This window comes from Papio anubis, chromosome 2, assembly GCF_008728515.1.
Source record: "Papio anubis isolate 15944 chromosome 2, Panubis1.0, whole genome shotgun sequence".
NCBI lineage: Eukaryota > Metazoa > Chordata > Mammalia > Primates > Cercopithecidae > Papio > Papio anubis.
The window spans coordinates 83,059,146-83,078,202 of NC_044977.1; the positions used below are offsets into that span (position 1 = coordinate 83,059,146).

At 41.4% G+C, this 19,057-nt stretch overlaps 1 protein-coding gene across 1 annotated transcript in view; it reads left to right on the plus strand.

The window, feature by feature from the left end:
- Positions 1-19,057, plus strand: part of HESX1 (HESX homeobox 1) — a 28,616-nt gene that overhangs the window by 4,401 nt on the left and 5,158 nt on the right. The gene's annotated exons all lie outside the window — the stretch shown is intronic.

A 19,057-nucleotide genomic window follows, 5' to 3' on the forward strand; every position in this document is an offset into this window, starting at 1 on the left:
AAACTCTATCCAAGATGGAGAATGATCATTTCCCTTTCCTAGATCACTTTGTATTTAAATTTTTTTTTAAAAGAGTTAGGTGGGCACAGTAGCTCATGCATGTAATCCTACTACTTTGGGAGGTCAAGGTGGGAGGATTGTTTAAGCTCTGGAGTTTTAGACTAGCCTGGGCAACACAGAGACACCATCTCTACAAAAAAAAAAACACTGAAATTACATTAAAATTTTTAAAAATAGGCTGAGCACAGTGGCTTATGCCTGTAATCCCAGCACTTTGGGAGGCCGAGGCAGGTGGACCACCTGAGGTCAGGAGTGTGAGACCAGGCTGGCCAACATAGTGAAACCCCGTCTCTACAAAAATTAGCCAGATGTGGTGGCAGGTTCCTGTAATCCCAGCTACTTGGGAGGCTGAAGCAGGAGAATCGCTTGAACCTGGGAGGCGGAGGTTGCAGTGAGCTGAGATCACACTACTGCACTCCAACCTGGGTGACAGCGAGACTCAGTCTAAAGAGAAAAAAAAAAATTAACAAAAAATAAAGAGTTAAGCAAACATTTAGAAAAGGAATCCTAGGTTCCAGGTGAGGATAGTGAGAGGGACATCATTTCCAGGCTAACAAGCCTGGAAACCACCTACTCACAGATATCCTCTGGAAGACTCCATCAATTTAAAATTCTGGGAAATCCATACTCCTTTTAAAGAGTGTAGTGTAGGCCGGGCGCGGTGGCTCAAGCCTGTAATCCCAGCACTTTGGGAGGCCGAGACGGGCGGATCACGAGGTCAGGAGATCGAGACCATCCTGGCTAACACGGTGAAACCCCGTCTCTACTAAGAAATACAAAAAACTAGCCGGGCGAGGTGGCGGGCACCTGTAGTCCCAGCTACTCGGGAGGCTGAGGCCGGAGAATGGCATGAACCCGGGAGGCGGAGCTTGCAGTGAGCTGAGATCCGGCCACTGCACTCCAGCCTGGGCTACAGAGCGAGACTCCGTCTCAAAAAAAAAATAAATAAATAAAATAAAGAGTGTAGTGTATAATGCAAAAAATTCTGGTTGTTACTAGTAAATCACTCCTTAGTAAGACTAACTTTAACAGATAATTCAATTATTTTCTTAATACCAGCTGAGATAAAGCAGATTCAGGAAATAGCAGATTTCAAGAAAATTTGGGAACTTAAGTCATTTAATCTATTTTAAAACATTAGCACCAGTAGCAGAGTAGGGGGAAGCTTTGGACAATTGGAGGGTAGAACAAAAAGTTCTGAGGAATGGGTTGCAAAAAGAGGTGGGAGGGCAGTAAGGACCAGCTGGTTCTTCATTATGCCACTGCAAACTAGCTTCTGCCTTTGACCTTGACCTTGACGTCACTTTTACTCATTGCCACAGCATCCTTAGAATGGGGGACAATTCTGCAGCTTCAACTTTCTTGACTGTAAAAAGAAAAAACAAAATTCTAGGAAAATTGTATATGCTTTTGTTTATCTATGGTTGTCTTGATTCCTTTTTAGAAGAACACTTTAATTAATTTGTTTGACCAGGCCAAGAACTTTAACACAAAATAGCATCATTCCCCTTCTGTGGGGAGGTAGATGAGAACATGGTTATGAGCTCATGGGCTTGGCCTGTGATTTAAATTCTGGCTCCACTGTTTAGTAGCTCTGTGACTGAAGTCAAGTTATTTAACTTCTCTGTTTCTCCATTCTGTCATCTGAAAAGTGGAGCTTCATACTAGAGAACCTACATTAATAGGGTTGTTAAGATGATTAATGAACTTTTACAGTAGCTCCTAGCACAATAAGTATTCAGTAAATATGAACTAATTATCTCTTTCATTATCAACTATTAAATATTAAAACATTTTACTGCTTTTAAGGAAGCTTTTTTGGTCTCTATCATATTTTTTAAAAAACCAATATTTTTTAAATCAGAAGATTGGGCTTATTACCTTAGAGAATTCTGATGCTATTTTAAATAACATTAGTTACCCTTGCTAATGTTTTATCACTTTGATTTGGGGGCTTTTGAGGCCAAAACCAAAATTTCAAAATCAATAAATATGTACTTTGAAATTCTGGAGGAAAAGTGTACCAAACAATTACCAAAAGAGCCAAGGTTATTGCCATTTTGAGAGTTTTTTTGTTGTTGTTTTTCTTTTTTTCTTTTTTTTTTTTTTTTTGGCGGGTGGTGAGTGGGTAGAGGTGCCCCAAAGTTAAAAGAAGACTTTCATGATGCTTTCCCCACATGGGAATTCTGGAAGGAACAGTCAAATCATTGGGAACAAAATTGCTCATAGGCTGGGGGCAGTGGCTCACACCTGTAATCCCAAAATTTTGGGAGGCTGAGGTGGGAGGATCGCTTGAGCCCAGGAATTTGAGACTAACCTGGGCAACATAGTGAGACAGTGTCTCTACAAAAAATTTTAAAATTAGCCAGGTGTGGTGGCACATGCCTGTAGTCCCAGCTACTCGGGAGGCTGAGGTGGGAGGATTGCTTGAGCCCAGGAGGTCAAAGCTGCAGTGAGCCATGATCTTGCCACTGCACTCCAGCCTGGGTGACAGCGAGACCCTGTCTCAAAAAAAAAAAAAAAAAAAAGCTTTTAGGGAAATTAATATGTCCTGTGCCTGTTTAATCATTGAAAACATTTTAATATTTTCAGAACCATAGAGGGCAGTGAAAAACAAAGTAGCAGAATTGATTATACCAGTACTATTTATCCCATGGCTAATGCAAATAAGACTCTCAGGGTTAATTCACACATGCTTCCAAGAACACTAGATGGCGCCAATTATTTAGGATTCAGACTACCTCGGGGAACAGCTGTCTTCATTCAACAAATATTTATTAAATAATGAACAAAACAATAAAAATCTCTGTCATTGTGGAGCTACAGGTTAGTAGATATGGTGGGGAGAAAGACAATAAAAAATAAACATAGTAGTCTTAAAAGTATAGCATATTGGCCGGGCGCAGTGGCTCATGTCTGTAATCCCAGCACTTTGGGAGGCCAAGGTTGGTGGATCACGAGGTCAGGAGTTCGAGACCAGCCTTGCCAATATGGTGAAACCCCATCTCTACTAAAAATACAAAAATTAGCTGGGCATGGTGGCACACGACTATAGTCCTAGCTGCTTGGGAAGCTGAAGCAGGAAAATCGCTAGAACGTGGGAGGCAGAATTTGTTGTGCCACTGCACTCCAGCCTGGGTGAAAGAATGAGACTTCATCTCAAAATAAATAGATAGATAAATACGAAGTATAGCATATTACAGCTACAAGCCTGTAGTGAGCTATGATTGCACCCCTGTACTCCAGCCTGGGCAAACCTTATCTTATATAGTAAAATAAAGAATAGTAAGTTAGAATGTCATAAGTGCTATAGAAAGTAGAGTAGCGAAGGCCAGGCACAGCAGCTCATGCTTGTAATCCCAGCACTTTGGGAGGCTGAGGTGGGAGGATGGCTTGAGCCCAGGAATTCAAGACCAGCGTGAGCAACATGACAAGAACCCATCTTTACAAAAAAATTTTTTAATTGGCTGGGTATGGTGGTGTGTACCAATAGTCCCAGCTACTTGGGAGGCTGAGGTGGGAGGATCGCTTGAGCTGGAGAGTTGGAGGCTGCATTGAGCCATGGAGTAGAGGCTGCACTCCAGCATGGGTGACACAGCAAGGCCTTGTCTCAAAAAAAAAAAAAAAAAAAAAAAAAGAGTAGAGAAAACAGAGCCGGGGCAGCTGCAATTTTAAATAGGTTCTTCAGAATAAGCTTCATTAAGAAAGTAACACATGAACAAAACCTTGGAGTGGCTGGAATGAGCCCTGGGGATATCTAGGGAGCAAACATTCCAGAAGGAGAGACCACCAGGGCAGAAGCCGTCACCCCTAAGGTAAGAGTGGCCTGGTCTAGTTCAAGAATTGCACAGAGCCCAAGATGACAGGAGAAAAGCAAGCCAGTGGAAAGCCTGAGGTGTAAAGGAAGGGAGAGGAGGCCACGTCAGGCAAAGCCTTGTGCCCTCTATGAGGACTTTGGCTCTTACCCTAATTTTGGGCAAAAACACCTTTAATAAAGGCAGCGATTTGAAACAAATGTTGGGGAAACTGGAGAATTGGTGGTATACTAAATAATAAAATATGGGTGGCCAGATGCGGTGGTTCTTGCCTGTAATCCCAGCACTTTGGAAGGCCGAGGTGGGTGGATCATTTGAAGTCAGGAGTTCAAGACTAGCCTGGCCAATATGATGAAACCCTGTCTCCACTAAAAATACAAAAATTAGATGGGCAGTGGTGGTGGGTGCCTGTAATCCCAGCTACTCAGGAGGCTGAGGCAGGAGAATCGCTTGAGCCTGGAAGGCAGAGGTTGCGGTGAGCCAAGATCACACCACTGCACTCCATCCTGGGCGACAGAGTGAGACTCTGTGTCAGAACAAAATAAACAAATAAATAAACAAATAAATAAATAAATGGCAAATTAACTTTGTCTTAAGTAAACTCAATCATTTACGAGATCCTTTGATTTAAAGGGAAAAAGACTACATTAGTGATTTAGCTTAATCACATTCATTATAGACAGGACCAAAAGCAATGTCTTAAGACAATGGTTTTTTTTTGGTTTTTTTTTTTTTTTTTTTTTGAGATGGAGTCTCGCTCTGTCGCCCAGGCTGGAGTGCAGTGGCCGGATCTCAACTCACTGCAAGCTCCACCTCCCGGGTTTACGCCATTCTCCTGCCTCAGCAGCCTCCCAAGTAGCTGGGACTACAGGCGCCCGCCACCTCGCCCGGCTAGTTTTTTGTATTTTTTAGTAGAGACGGGGTTTCCCCATATTAGCCAGGATGGTCTCGATCTCCTGACCTCGTGATCTGCCCGTCTCGGCCTCCCAAAGTGCTGGGATTACAGGCTTGAGCCACCGTGCCCGGCCAAGACAATGTTTTTAAAAAGTCATAAAATACGACTTCATGCTCTACTGCAGGGCTACAGTAACCAAAACAGCATGGTATTGGTATAAAAATAGGTACATAGACCAATGGAACAGAGTAGAGAGCCCAGAAATAAGGCTGCACACCTACGACCATCTGATCTCCAACAAAGCTGACAAAAACAAGCAATAGAGAAAGGACTCCCTATTTAATAAATGGTGCTGGGCTATCTGACAAGCCATATGTCGAAGACTGAAACTGGACACCTTTTTTACACCATATACAAAAATCAATTAAAGATGGATTGAAGATTTAAATGTAAAACCCAAAATTACAAAAACCCTGGAAGAAAATCTAGGCATACCATTCTGGACATAGGATCAGGCAAAGATTTCATGATGCAAATGCCAAAAGCAATTGCAACAAAAGCAAAAATTACGAATGGGATCTCACTAAACTTAAGAGCTTCTACACAGCAAAATAAACTATCAACAGAGTAAACAGACAACCTACAGAATGGGAGAAAATTTTTGGAAACTGCATCTGACAAAGGTCTAATATTCAGCATCTATAAGAAACTTAAACAAATTTACAAGGAAAAAACAACCCTATTAAAAAGTGGGCAGAGGAGGCCAGGCGCTGTGGCTCACGCCTGTAATCCCAGCACTTTGGGAGGTCAGGAGATCAAGACCATCCTGGCTAACACGGTGAAACCCTGTCTGTACTAAAAATACAAAAAATTATCTGGGCATGGTGGCGGGCGCCTGTAGTCGCAGCTACTCGGGAGGCTGAGGCAGGAGAATGGCATGAACCCGGGAGGTGGAGCTTGCAGTGAGCCAAGACCGTGACACTGCACTCCAGCCTGTGTGACAGAGTGAGACTCCTTCACAAAAAAAAAAAAAAGTGGGTAAAGGACGTGAACAGACACTTTTCAGAAGAAGTCATGCATGTGGCCTATAAGCATAAGAAAAATAGCCCAATATCATTGATCATTACAGAAAAATGCAAATAAAAACCACAATGAGATACCATCTGTAGGGAACTGTAGGCCATCATCATTAGAAAAGTAATGCAGGAACAGAAAACCAAATACCACATGTTCTCACTTACAAATTGGAGCTAAATGATGAGAATACATAGACACAAAGAGGGGAACAACAGTCAGAATGGCTACTATTAAAAAGTAAAAAGATAACACATACTGTGAGTTTGCAGAGAAAAGGGAACACTTATACACTATTGGTGGGAGAGTAAATTAGTTCAGCCATTGTGGAAAGCAGTGTGATAATTCCTCCAAGAGCTAAAAACAGAAGTACCATTCAACTCAGCAATCATATTACTGGGTACAAACCCAACGGAGTATAAATCATTCTACCATAAAGATACATGCTTGTGAATGGTCACTGCAGCACTATTCACAATAGCAAAGACATGGAATCAACCTAAGTGCCCATCAATGGTAGACTGGATAAAGAAAATTTGGTACATGTACACCATGGAATACTATGCAGCCATAAAAAAGAGAGTAAGACTGGCTGGGCATGGTGGCTCATGTCTGTAATCCCAGCATTTTGGGAGGCTGAGGCAGGCAGATCACCTGAGGTCAGGAGTTCAAGACCAGCCTGGCCAACATGGCAAAACCAGTCTCAACTAAAAATACAAAAATTAACTGGGCATGATGGCGGGTGCCTGTCATCCCAGATACTTGGGAGGTTGAGGCAGGACAATCACTTGAACCCAGGAAGTGGAGGTTGCAGTGAGCTGAGATCACGCTACTGCACTCCAGCCTGGGCAAAAGAGTGAGACTCCATCTCAAAAAAAAAAAAAAAAAAGAGAGAGCGAATGAGATCATGTCCTTTCCAAACATGGATAGAGCTGTAGGCCATCATCATTAGCAAACTAATGCAGCAACAGAAAACCAAATACCACATGTTCTCACTTAAAAATGGGAGCTAAATTATGAGAATACATAGACACAAAGAGGCAACAACAGACACTGGGGCCTGCTTGAGGGTGAAGGTTGGAAAGAGGAAGAGGATCAGAAAAAAAATAACTATTGGGTACTAGGCTTAGTACCTGGGAGATGAAATGATCTGTACAAGAAACCTCCATGACACAGGTTTAACTATGTAACAAACCTACATGTGTATCCCTGAACCAAAAATAAATGCTAAAAAATAAATACAAATGGGTTTATAGTTTTTCCTCTTCCCTTTCTGAATACTAATGCAGCCTTAAAGCCATTAGGTGCAGTCAGGTAAAGTAGGAGTAGATGCAAAGTGGAGAAGTCACGGGGGCCCAGAACGGGGTGTTGGAGTCCAGGCTGTGTGAGGAGGACATCCCCACAGAGGAGTGGCCTGGTGTGAGGTTTCAGAGCCTGTGCAAGGTGAGGAGTCATCTGTGGAGGGGGTTGTCAGAGCACAAGGATGGTAAAGAGGGTGTTTGGTGGCAGGATGTTGAAACAAAAGTGGGGTGAAGAGGGCACCTGCATGAGAGTGCAGTTTGGAGCCCAAGCATGATGAGGAGGGCTTTTGCATGAGGTGGGAGTTTGGTGCAGGATTTCAGAACCCAAGGGGTGAGGGAAGTACCCATAAAGGAGGGAAGCCTGGTGCAGGGTCTCAGAGCCCTATACCTCAGAGCAAGGTGAAAACAGAGCCCAAATAAGAAGAGAAGGGCTTTTTAGGAAAGCACCTAGCACTAGCACAGGGGATTGGTCCTCAAATTAGGTAAGGAAGCCATCTCTGTGAGTAAGAGGTGATGGCAATGAAAGTTTGGTTATATACATGGGACAGATCAAGTAAGTAAATATATTGAAGATAATGGAAGCCAGGTTTCTCACTGTCAAAGGGATTACAAATATGGAAAGGGAGAAAATTGGAAAGGGTTCCTCTGGTGCTGGATTGGAATTACAGTATCCATGTTAACTCACAGATTTCAGTAAATATATGGAAATAAATGTAGATATAAACATGTATATGTATCATATGCATGTGTTTCCTAGCTCTTCCACTGAGAGGGCCTAGAAGCAGAGATGCCCCAATGGCAATGAACACACATATGTCCCAGATTTTGCCCTCTAAACACCATTCTCCACTAAAAAGAAGCTTGGAGGGTTCCTTGGAGGAATGGCTTATCCTAGGTCCCTGGAACAAGAAAAGAACAAGATGCACCTGGGACATCTTGTTGTGCCAGAAATTAGAAAGTGTTCAAAAATGATGTCAGACTTGAAGGGGACTCCCATTGGCCAAATCTGGGGGAATTTGAATGTCATAATAAAGAGATTATAATCTATTAAAATAGGAAACTGTGAGTCCATACTGATAGAAATAAATGATACAAATAATTCAAAAATTTGATGAGAAACAGTATTTACATAGGCTTAAAGTACCTCCTCCACACAAAATACTATATTATGAAGGGGAAAAGAGTAAGTTTACAGTGGAGAAACCTGGTAGACACCATCTTAATCAAAATTAAATATCACCAGTAATGGGACATATCAAAATCATGTGCTACCTGATTGGAAATAATGAGAACACAGCATTACTTCTGTGACATTCCTACCAAAGATGCTTAACCTGAACCTAGTCACGAGGAAACATCAGACATAACCTTATTTTTTATTTTTTGAGACAGTCTTACTCTCACCTCACCTGGAGTGCAGTGACACGATCATAGCTCACTGCAGCCTCGACCTCCTGGGCTCAGGTGATCCTTCTACCTCAGCCTCCCAGGTAACTGGGACTACAGATGCACATCACCATGCCTGGCTAATTTTTTTGTGGTTTTTGTAGAGATGAGGTCTCCCTCTTTTCCCAGGCTGATCTCTAACTGCTGGGCTCAAGTGATCTGCCCGCCTCAGCCTGCGGCCTCCCAAAGTGCTGGCATTACAGGTGTGAGCCAATGTGCCCAGCCCAGATAACCTTAAATGAAAGGCATTCTACAAAGTAGCTGACTGTAATCTTCAAAAAGTGTCCAGGTCATGAAGGTCAAGAAAATACTGAGGATCTGTTGTTGATTGAATGAGACTTAAGAGACACGATTGAAGACAATGTGTGATTCTGAACTGGATTATTTTACTGTGAAGGATGTTATTTGGGGCAATGAATGAAACTTGAATGGGGTTTGATGATTACATGGTAGTGATATAACCAATGTTACTTTCTTGATTTTGATAGTTTGATTGTGATTATATAGGAGGAAATCCTTGTTTGCAGGGAAAACACTATTCAGGGTTGATGGGGCATCATGTCAGCAACTACTCTAAATGGTTGGAGAGAGAGGTTTTTGTACTGTACTTGCAACTTTTAAGTAAGTTTGAAATTGTTTCAAAATTAAATACAAATTAAAACCAGGTACATAGCTGTAATCATGAATAGACCATTGAACATGATACATTGCTAAATTGTTTTTTTTTGCCTTAACATTTTTCTGTGTGTGTGTGTGTATTTTTTTTTTTTTTTTTTGGTCTGTTTGTTTGTTTGTTTTTTGAGACAGAGTCTCGCTGTGTCGCCCAGGCTGGAGTGCAATGGCGCGACCTTGGCTCAGTGCAACCTCTGCCTCCCGGGTTCAAGTGATTCTCCTGCCTCAGCCTCCTGAGTAGCTGGGATTACAGGCGCCTGCCACCACACCTGGCTAATTTTTATATTTTTAGTAAAGACAAGGTTTCACCACATTGGCCAGGCTGGTCTCAAACTGCTGACCTCAGGTGATCCATGTGCCTCAGCCTCCCAAAGTGCTGGGATTACAGGTGTGAGCCACCGTGCCCAGCCAACATTTTTCTGTTTTTAAAGAGAGAGTATTAAACAGGTGTCTTTGCTATAGAAAAGAAGAAACTTTGTGTCCTGGAAAGTGGTAAGACCTCTGGGCACTCAAAGTAAAATATTCCAAAGTTCATCTTTGCTCTTTTCTATCTCTACTTTTATGAGGACCTAGACACCACTGAGAATTCTCGTACCTCCCTAGAAGAATCCATTGGTAACCATGATAGCTGCCTTATTTGATCATAACCTTTTAGAAATACATATTTATTTTAAAGTATTTCTAATATCTGATTGCTAGATTTCTGAAATGTTATTTGCAGTCTTCTAGTACTAAAATGAACTCACTTATTTAGGTTATATATGTGAGATATATGACAATAATATTTAATATTCTAGATAAAGTTATTCCCTAAAATATTTTTAGATCTTTATCATTTATCACATTGTCAATTTTCACTAGAGTTTTACCATCTCATTCTGGGAATTTTGTCTTAATTCTGAAGAAATTCAGTTTGCTAAATACTTGCCCATTTGTGTGTATAATTAGAAATATAATTTGTATTGTATTTTGATTGATAAACCCCCCTTCCTCTATATTCCCTTCTTAATGATGCCATCATTCATCTGGTTATCTAAGCTAGAAATATTGGAATCACATTAACTTTCTCCTCGTCCCCTTAACAGACAAGCACACACACACCCCTGTCTCTGACGGGCCTTATGTTATCTTGCTTTTCTCTGACCTTTTCTGGTTTTTTTTTTTTTTTTTTTGAGACGGAGTCTCGCTCTGTCGCCCAGGCTGGAGTGCAGTGGCGCGATCTCAGCTCACTGCAAGCTCCGCCTCCCGGGTTCACGCCATTCTCCTGCCTCAGCCTCCCGAGTAGCTGGGACTACAGGCGCCCACCACCTCGCCCGGCTAGTGTTTTTTTTGTATTTTTTAGTAGAGAGGGGGTTTCACCGTGTTAGCCAGGATGGTCTTGATCTGACCTCGTGATCCACCCCGTCTCGGCCTCCCAAAGTGCTGGGATTACAGGCTTGAGCCACCGCGCCCGGCCCTCTGACCTTTTCTTGAAACATCTCTGCCTCAACACATCTCTGAAAAGCCTTTATAATAACATTGATAACAGCAATAAGTGAGTAATGGTAGGCAGTTTATGTAATGTCTACTACATGTCAGGCTCTATTCCAAGAGCTTTGCAGATATTAACGCATTGGATCCTCAATTGGGCACTATAATTATCCCCATTTTATTGCAGAAGAAACAGGCTCAAAAGGCTAAGTTATATGTGCAAAGTCACATAGCTAAGAAGAGCTGGAATTTGGACCCAGATAATCTGACATCAGAGTTGGGTTCTTAACCCTTCCTCAGTCCTATTCAATCTCACCCAAGTAGATTTGGGCCATTTTCTATTCCCATAGTCACTTGTGCCTGTATCTTTATTTTGTTATATTGTAATTGTGTATGTACATACTGGTGTCCCTAGAAGACTAAAGAGAATGTTACTATTTATATTTACAAAAGTAGAGAGAATAATGAATCCACATGTACCGGTCTCTAATTCAACACATCAACATTTTGCAATACCTACTTCAATTATCTCTTTCTTGGTTTTCTTTCTGTTTTCCTAAAATATTTGAAAGCAAAACCCAGACATCATGAAATTTCACCTGTAAATACTTGAATGTCTTTTAAAGGGGCATATTAGGTAACCATAATCACATTATCATACCTAATAAAATCAACATTAATTACTATCCTCTTAATCATGAGTTTCTTGAAGGCAGAAGTGATTTCATCTCTGTGCTCTGCAGAGCACTCCCTGATATATGCTGGAGTTTAACAAATGTTTGTTTTCATTGAAAAGTTTATTTATTTATTTGAGACGGAGTCTTGCTCTGTTGCCCAAGCTGGAGTGCAGTGGCACGATCTTGGCTCACTGCAACCTCTGCCTCCTGGATTCAGGCAATTCTCCTGCCTCAGCCTCCCGAGTACCTGGGATTACAGATGCGTGCCACCACGCCCAGCTAATTTTTGTATTTTTAGTAGAGATGGGGTTTCACCATGTTGGCCAGGATGGTCTTGAACTCCTGACCTAGTGATCTGCCTGCCTCGGCCTTCCAAAGTGCTGGGATTACAGGTGTGAGCCGCCACGCCCAACTGGAAAGTTAAAGTTGTTTAAAACCGTAACATTGATCCCCCAGAAACAATGTTATAAATAACCATCAGATTCTTGGGTTAACTGACAACTCCCATTTAATCTACAGCGATTAGACTAAATAGTACTAAAGTTTAGGCCCGAGCCCTTTGGAGCCTTAAATCCTAAACCATTTTATCTTTGAATATTGAGTCTGAGAAAAACCTGAGTCTAATTTAGCTCAGCCCTGAGTTTTCTTGTTCCCACTGTCAATCCAGGCAGGACATAAGAACAAGGGCTCGATAGGATGAGAGTGTTCATTGGTAAAGATTTCTCAGAAGGAAATATGGCAGCATCCACTAAAAAATAATATGCATTTCAAAGAAATTTTTCCATGGATTTCCATGCACCCCTGCATGTGTGCTAACATGTATGTAGAGGATGTTCATTGCCAAAATGGTATAGTAAAAAATTGGAGACAACCTACATCCCTCATTATCCAGGGTATAGATTGATAAATTGTGGTTCATCCACTTGTAGTGCCAAGCAGGTGTTGAAGGGAGAGGAAGAGCTATACATGTTTGTGGTGTATGTGTGTGTGTGTCACACTATGGGAGAGTGGACCACATTGCAGAATAGCACACGTTTGACCCCATGTCGATAAAAACATGTGCATGTGTGCCAGGGCAGGGAACATCACATACCGGGGCCTGTCGGAGGTGGGAGACTGGGGGAGGGTTAGCATTAGGAGAAATACCTAATGTAAATGATGAGTTGATGGGTGCAGCAAACCAACATGGCACATGTATACCTATGTAACAAACCTGCGTGTTGTGCACATGTACTCTAGAACTTAAAGTATAATTAAAAAAAAAAAATATGTGCATGTGTGCATCCTCATATTTAAGTCAAAGTATTTTGAAAGGCAGGCAGGAGAAATGCTACATTGTTAGTGGTGATAGCCAGTAAGCTGGGGAGGTAAGATGGGGTAAAAGTGAAGGAGACTATCATATTTTACTCCATGTACTGTTGTACAGAATAAATCTTTTTTAAAATTTACATTTTTTCTCTTTGCTACTTCGATCAGTGGAGAATGAATCTTTTTTTTTTTTGAGACAGAGTCTCACTCTGTCCCCATGCTGGAGTGCAGTCGTGTGATCTTGGCCCACTACAACCCCTGCCTCCCTGGGTCAAGCAATTCTTCTGCTGCCTCAGCCTCCCAAGTAGCTGGGACTACAGGTGCACACCACCACGCCCAGCTAATTTTTGTATTTTTAGTAGAGACAGGGTTTTACCATGTTGGCCAGGATGGTCTCGATCTTTTGACCTCGTGATCCACCCACCTCAGCCTCCCAAAGTGCTGAGATTATAGGTGTGAGCCACCACGCCCGGCCTGTAGAATGAATCTTTTCAAAATAAAAATGCGTTTGTCTTTTGGTTGACTTTATATCAAATTTTTTAAGTCAAGGGCTTGATATGTACAAGACATTATACTGTAAACAATTTTAACTGATTTGAAAATGAAAAATATAATAATTTTTTGAGATTTGAGAAGATCAAAGGCTGAAATGCTTTTTAATTGTTATAAACTGGACATACTCAATAAACTTACTTAACATTTCTTATGTGACAGGCACTGTGCTGGGTGCAGGGGAGATCGAAGACTGTATGAAACAGACCTTGCTCTCCTGAACCTCGTAATCACTGGGAAAGCTCCTGTGTGTGTCTAGTAACAGTGGCAGACAAGGGCCATAGAAACCACAGAGTGCCACAAATATGAATTGTTCAACATGACTTGAGATTTTTAGATTTTAAACTTGGATTTTTTTTTTTTTTTTTTTTTTTGAGATAGCATCTCACTCTGTCGCCCAAGCTGGAGTGCAGTGGCGCTATCTCAGCTCACTGTAACATCTACCTCCTGGGTTCAAGCAATTCTCCTACCTCCCTCTCCAGTAGCTGGGATTACAGGCGCTTACCACCATATCCGGCTAATTTTTGTATTTTTAGTAGAGATGGGGTTTCACCATGTTGGCCAGGCTGGCCTCGAACTCCTGACGTCTTGTGATCCACCTCCCTTGGCCTCCCAAAGTGCTGGGATTACAGGCATAAGCCACCGTGCCTGGGCTTTTTTTTCTTTTTCTTTTTCTTTTTCTTTTTTTCTTTTTTTTTGGACAAGGTCTCTCCCTGTCACCCAAACTGGAGTGCAGTGGCACGATCACAGCTCATTGCAGCCTTAACCTCCTATGCTCAAGCGATCCACCTCAGCCTCCTGAGTATCTGGGATCACAGGCGCATGCTACCACACCCGGCTAACGGTTTTTCAATTTTTGAAGAGACAAGGTCCCACTGTGTTGCCCAGGCAGGTCTTGAACTCCTGGGTTTGAGCAATTCTCCCACCTCGGCTTCCCAAAGTGCTTGGATTATAGGAATGAGCCATAGCACCTGTCCTCAACTCAGATTTTTTTTTTTTTTTTTTTTTAGACAGAGTCTCGCTCTGTCGCCCGGGCTGGAGTGCAGTGGCCGGATCTCAGCTCACTGCAAGCTCCGCTTCCCGGGTTCACGCCATTCTCCGGCCTCAGCCTCCCGAGTAGCTGGGACTACAGGCGCCCGCCACCTCGCCCGGCTAGTTTTTTTGTATTTCTTAATAGAGACGGGGTTTCACCATGTTAGCCAGGATGGTCTCGATCTCCTGACCTCGTGATCCGCCCGTCTCGGCCTCCCAAAGTGCTGGGATTACAGGCTTGAGCCACCGCGCCCGGCCTCAACTCAGATTTTTAAATGAATGCCCTATCTCAATTTTTATTAAATTTTAGTTACAGAATGCCATAATGTCTTCTCTTTTGTAGATTGCCCTGGAGTGATACACATGTAGTTCACAGAAAACTGGGATTACTTTACACATTAAAAAACAATGGCAACAATAGTTAAACCCTATTCAAGTAAACTTAAATAATAAACAATACTAGTACAGTATTTACGTTGCATGTCAGGTTTCAGATGTCACATCTTGCTCGTCCCATATGTCCATCCATCCATTCAATTCACTTATTCAACAAATTTTATTGAATGTCTACTTGGGCATTGTTCTAGGAAACACTGAAGGCATTGCAGTAAAAAATAAACTTATATTTTAGAAAACACATTTTAACATTAAAAATACTTAAAGTATGAAATCAGTGCAATTCCTATGCAAAAGTAAGGAAGGGGCAAGGTTCACTGGAGCTTTGCTTATTCCATTTCTTATTACGCTCACAGCATAATACTTGTATGGCTGGTTTACAGAAATCTTTGCCAAAACACCTCAGACCTAGTACATTTTTCCTGATGTTAATGATTTGGATATTAACTGAAATACACAATTTAAAAATAAATATTTATCAAAACATGAATGGACTTTCATGTTCCTAAAACAAGAAAAAACATAAACCTCTCAGTTTTTACTTCATCTTGTATGTATAGATATTTGAAATATAGACTGTCCAATTTTATTCCTAAAACCTCTTCTCTCTAATGTCAATATGTCAGACTTTTCTTTCTCATATCAAAGTAAGTGTTGAAAGATACTGAGTATCATATGCAAAGTTTTCACAGTTTTTTTCTTAATTGATTAGTACACTTTGATATTTATACTATGAGATCATTGGTGAAGATGTTACGGTGGCCATTAATTGGTGAAGTCAATAAAACAGGATTTAGAGCAGAAAATGCAAGTCAAGGCTCTGCCACTTCCTAGTTAGTGACTTCTGGTATTACAATGTTACTCTCAATTTCTGTTTTATCAGCTACCAAATGATAAAAGATTTGTGAGAAGATTAAACACAAATATGCTAAAATGCTGGAGAAGCAATAAAGCTCGGTAGATATTTTGCATTTGTATTCATTATAACATTGTGCTAAATAAACAGCATTTATTAGAAACCAGCAGAAGATACTATTTTAATGGTGAAATACTTTTCTCATGTCAGAACAAAACAAAGGTGTTTGTTTTTTGTTTTTATCATCACTATTTTCTTCTCTTTCCCTTCCTTTTCTTTTTTTCTTTTCTTTTTTTTTTTTTTTTCTTTTTTGAAATAGAGCTTCACTCTTGTTGCCCAGGCTGGAGTGCAATAGTGCGATGTCAGCTCACTGCAACCTCCACCTCCCAGGTTCAAGCGATTCTGCTGCCTCAACCTCCCGAGCAGATGGGAGTACAAGCCCCACCATACCCAGCGAATTTTTTGTATTTTTAGTAGAGACAGAGTTTCACCATGTTGGCCAGGCTGGTCTCGAACTTCTGACATCAGGTGATCCACCCCGCCTCCGCGTCCCACAGTGCTGGGATTACAGGCGTGAGCCACCATGCCCAGCCTATCATCACTATTTTCAATATTGTTCTATACTTCTAGACCAGCACTATCTGGTAAGACTTCTTGCAGTTATGGAAATGTTCTCTGTCCGTGCTCTTCGGTTTGGAGCCACTAGCCATGTATGTCTGTCCAAGTTTAAATTAAATTAAACTTAATTACATTTGAAATTCAGTTCCTCAGTTGCACTAGCAACATTTCAAGTGCTCATTAGCCACATGTAGCTAGTGGCTACCATATTGGATAGCTCAGATGAAGAACATTTTCATCATCCCAGAAAACTCAATTGGTTTAGAAGTTCTCATCATCCAGAATTACACAATAATGTTGAATAAGAGTGATCATGAAAGCATATTTATCCATCCATCCATTTTATGTTTTATGCATTTTTTTTCTTTTTTTTTTTTTTTTTTAGATACAGTCTCACTCTGTCACCCAGGCTGGAGTGCAGTGGCATGATCTCAGCTCACTGCAACCTCGCCTCCCCAGTTTAAGCTATTCTCATGCCTCAGCCTCCCAAGTAGCTAGGATTACAGGCGTGTGCTACCATGCCCAGCTGATTTTTGTAGTTTTAGTAGAGACTGGGCTTCACTGTGTTGGCCAGGCTGGTCTCGAACTCCTGACCTCAAGTGATCTGCCCGCTTCGGCCTCCCGAAGTGCTGAGATTACAGGCGTGAGCCACCGTGCCTGGCCTACAACTTACTTTAAAATGCGTAAAACAAGTCTGGGCTGCAGTGAGCTGAGATCGCACCACTGCACTCCAGCCTGGGAAACAGAGCGAGACTCCATCTCAATCAATCAATCAATAAAGTTGTAGCCATCAATATACTTCCCCCTTAAACTCTTTAGCATACATAACATTGACTAGTTAATACTTGTTTATGCTTTTATAGATAAAATTTTTCAGTGAACAAATTTTAGAGTACCAATCAATGAGTACTGACAAATGCATACAGCTGTGTAATCCAAATCCTGTCAAAATATAGAACCTTACCCTCACCCCAAAAAGTTTCCTCATTTTTCTTCCCATTTAGTCCCTACCATCACCCCCACCTTCTGAAGAAAGTGAAGAAACAAGCAAAAAAATCACCTTAATAGAAAAATGGGCTGAGGGAATACACTATTATTTCACAAAAGAAGAAATACACATTGACCAATAAACCTGTAAAGAAATTAATGCCCAACCTTACTTGAAGAAATGTGAAACAAATTATTTTATGTGTCATATTGGCAATAATTTAAAATGTTTATAACAGTGAGTATGGGCCAGGGTGTGGGGAAGGGTGCTCTCATGACGACCCAAACTGCTCTTTAACTTATCCAGAGTGTATTTTAATAATTATATGCATTTTTAATTTTATGAATTCCATTTAGTTCTTTTTAAAATCTTCCCAGTCATTTCTGATCATTTCTTTTTGCTTGTCCCTATTGATGATTCTAACTTTTAGTTCTTTAAACTTTCACTCGTTAGATATTTCATATTCTGTTGTTGTTAACTCCCATATCCGAATTTCTTCTAGATCTATATTAGTTACAGTATAGACTTGACTGCTATAACTTACAGACCCCAAATAACAAGACAGACATTTATTCTTTGTCCAAGCAGGTAGTCCAGTACTGATAAGGAAAGTCCAATCCACAATCCACAGGGCTTCAAGTCCTCTCTCTCATTACACTGCCATTCTCAACATTTCATCAGCTCCCACCGTCTTGTCCACAGTCCAGACGGTAGAAAAGAGAAAATGGGAACACAGAGGGGTCACCCCTAACTTTTAATAGCTGGGCCTGAAAGTTAGACATGTTGCTTCCGCTCACATCTCAGAGGTAAGAAGTCACATGACCACACCTATATGCAAGACAGTCTGGGAAATGTCATTATCAACCTTTACCTAAAAACTATATTGTGGCCTGGTGTAGTGGCTCATGCCTGTAATCCTAGCACTTTGGGAGGCTGAGGTGGGTTGGATCACTTGAGGTCAGGAGTTCAAGACCAGCCTGGCCAACATGGTGAAACCACATCTCTACTAAAAATACAAAAAATTAGCCAGGCATGGTGGCACGCACCTGTAATCCCAGTTACTCAGGAGGTTAAGGCAAGAGAATTGCTTGAACCTAGGAGGTGCAGGTTGCAGTGAGCCAAGATCATGTCACTGCACTCCAGCCTGGGCAACAGACTGAAACTCAAAAAAAAAAAAAAAAATTATATTACTACTGAGGAAGGATAGAATGGATATTGGTGGACAACTAGCAGTCTCTGGAACAAGCTATAAATCTCATTTCTGCTGGCTTTCCCTCATGAGGTGGCTGGTCTCACGTGCTTGATGATCTTTGATTATGAGCTTATGTTTGCTTGCTCTTAATCTGTGGAAATCTTGTGGACCTAAATTAGGGATGCTTTCCTCCAGAGAGGGTTTAGTTTGCCTTTTCTAGGAACCAAGAGGAGTCTTCAGATCTCTCATCTACTGCTAGTCTGAGGATTAATATCTTGGTTTTTGATGCTAAAGTTATTTGCCCTTGGTTTTTGATATCTTGGTTTTTGATGCTAAAGTTATTTGCCCTTGGAGGTTTACCATTTGGTTGCTGATCACTGTTCACTAAAATACAAAAATTAGCCAGGTGTGATGGCATGCGCCTGTAGTCCCAGCCACATGGGAGGCTGAGGCAGGAGAATCGCTCGAACCTGGGAGGCAGAGGTTGCAGTGAGCAGAGATTGCACCACTGCACTCCAGCCTGGGTGACAGAGTGAGACTGTCTTAAAAATACCAAAAACAAAACAAAAAAAACCAAATGGGCACACGGAGCTTCTGCTCTCATCACTTCCCATTGGCCAGTCACACAAACAAGACCAAAATCAGGAGGTGGGAAGTATACTGTATTCACCATGAAACCACAGCAAGGGGATGGTTGTATACGAT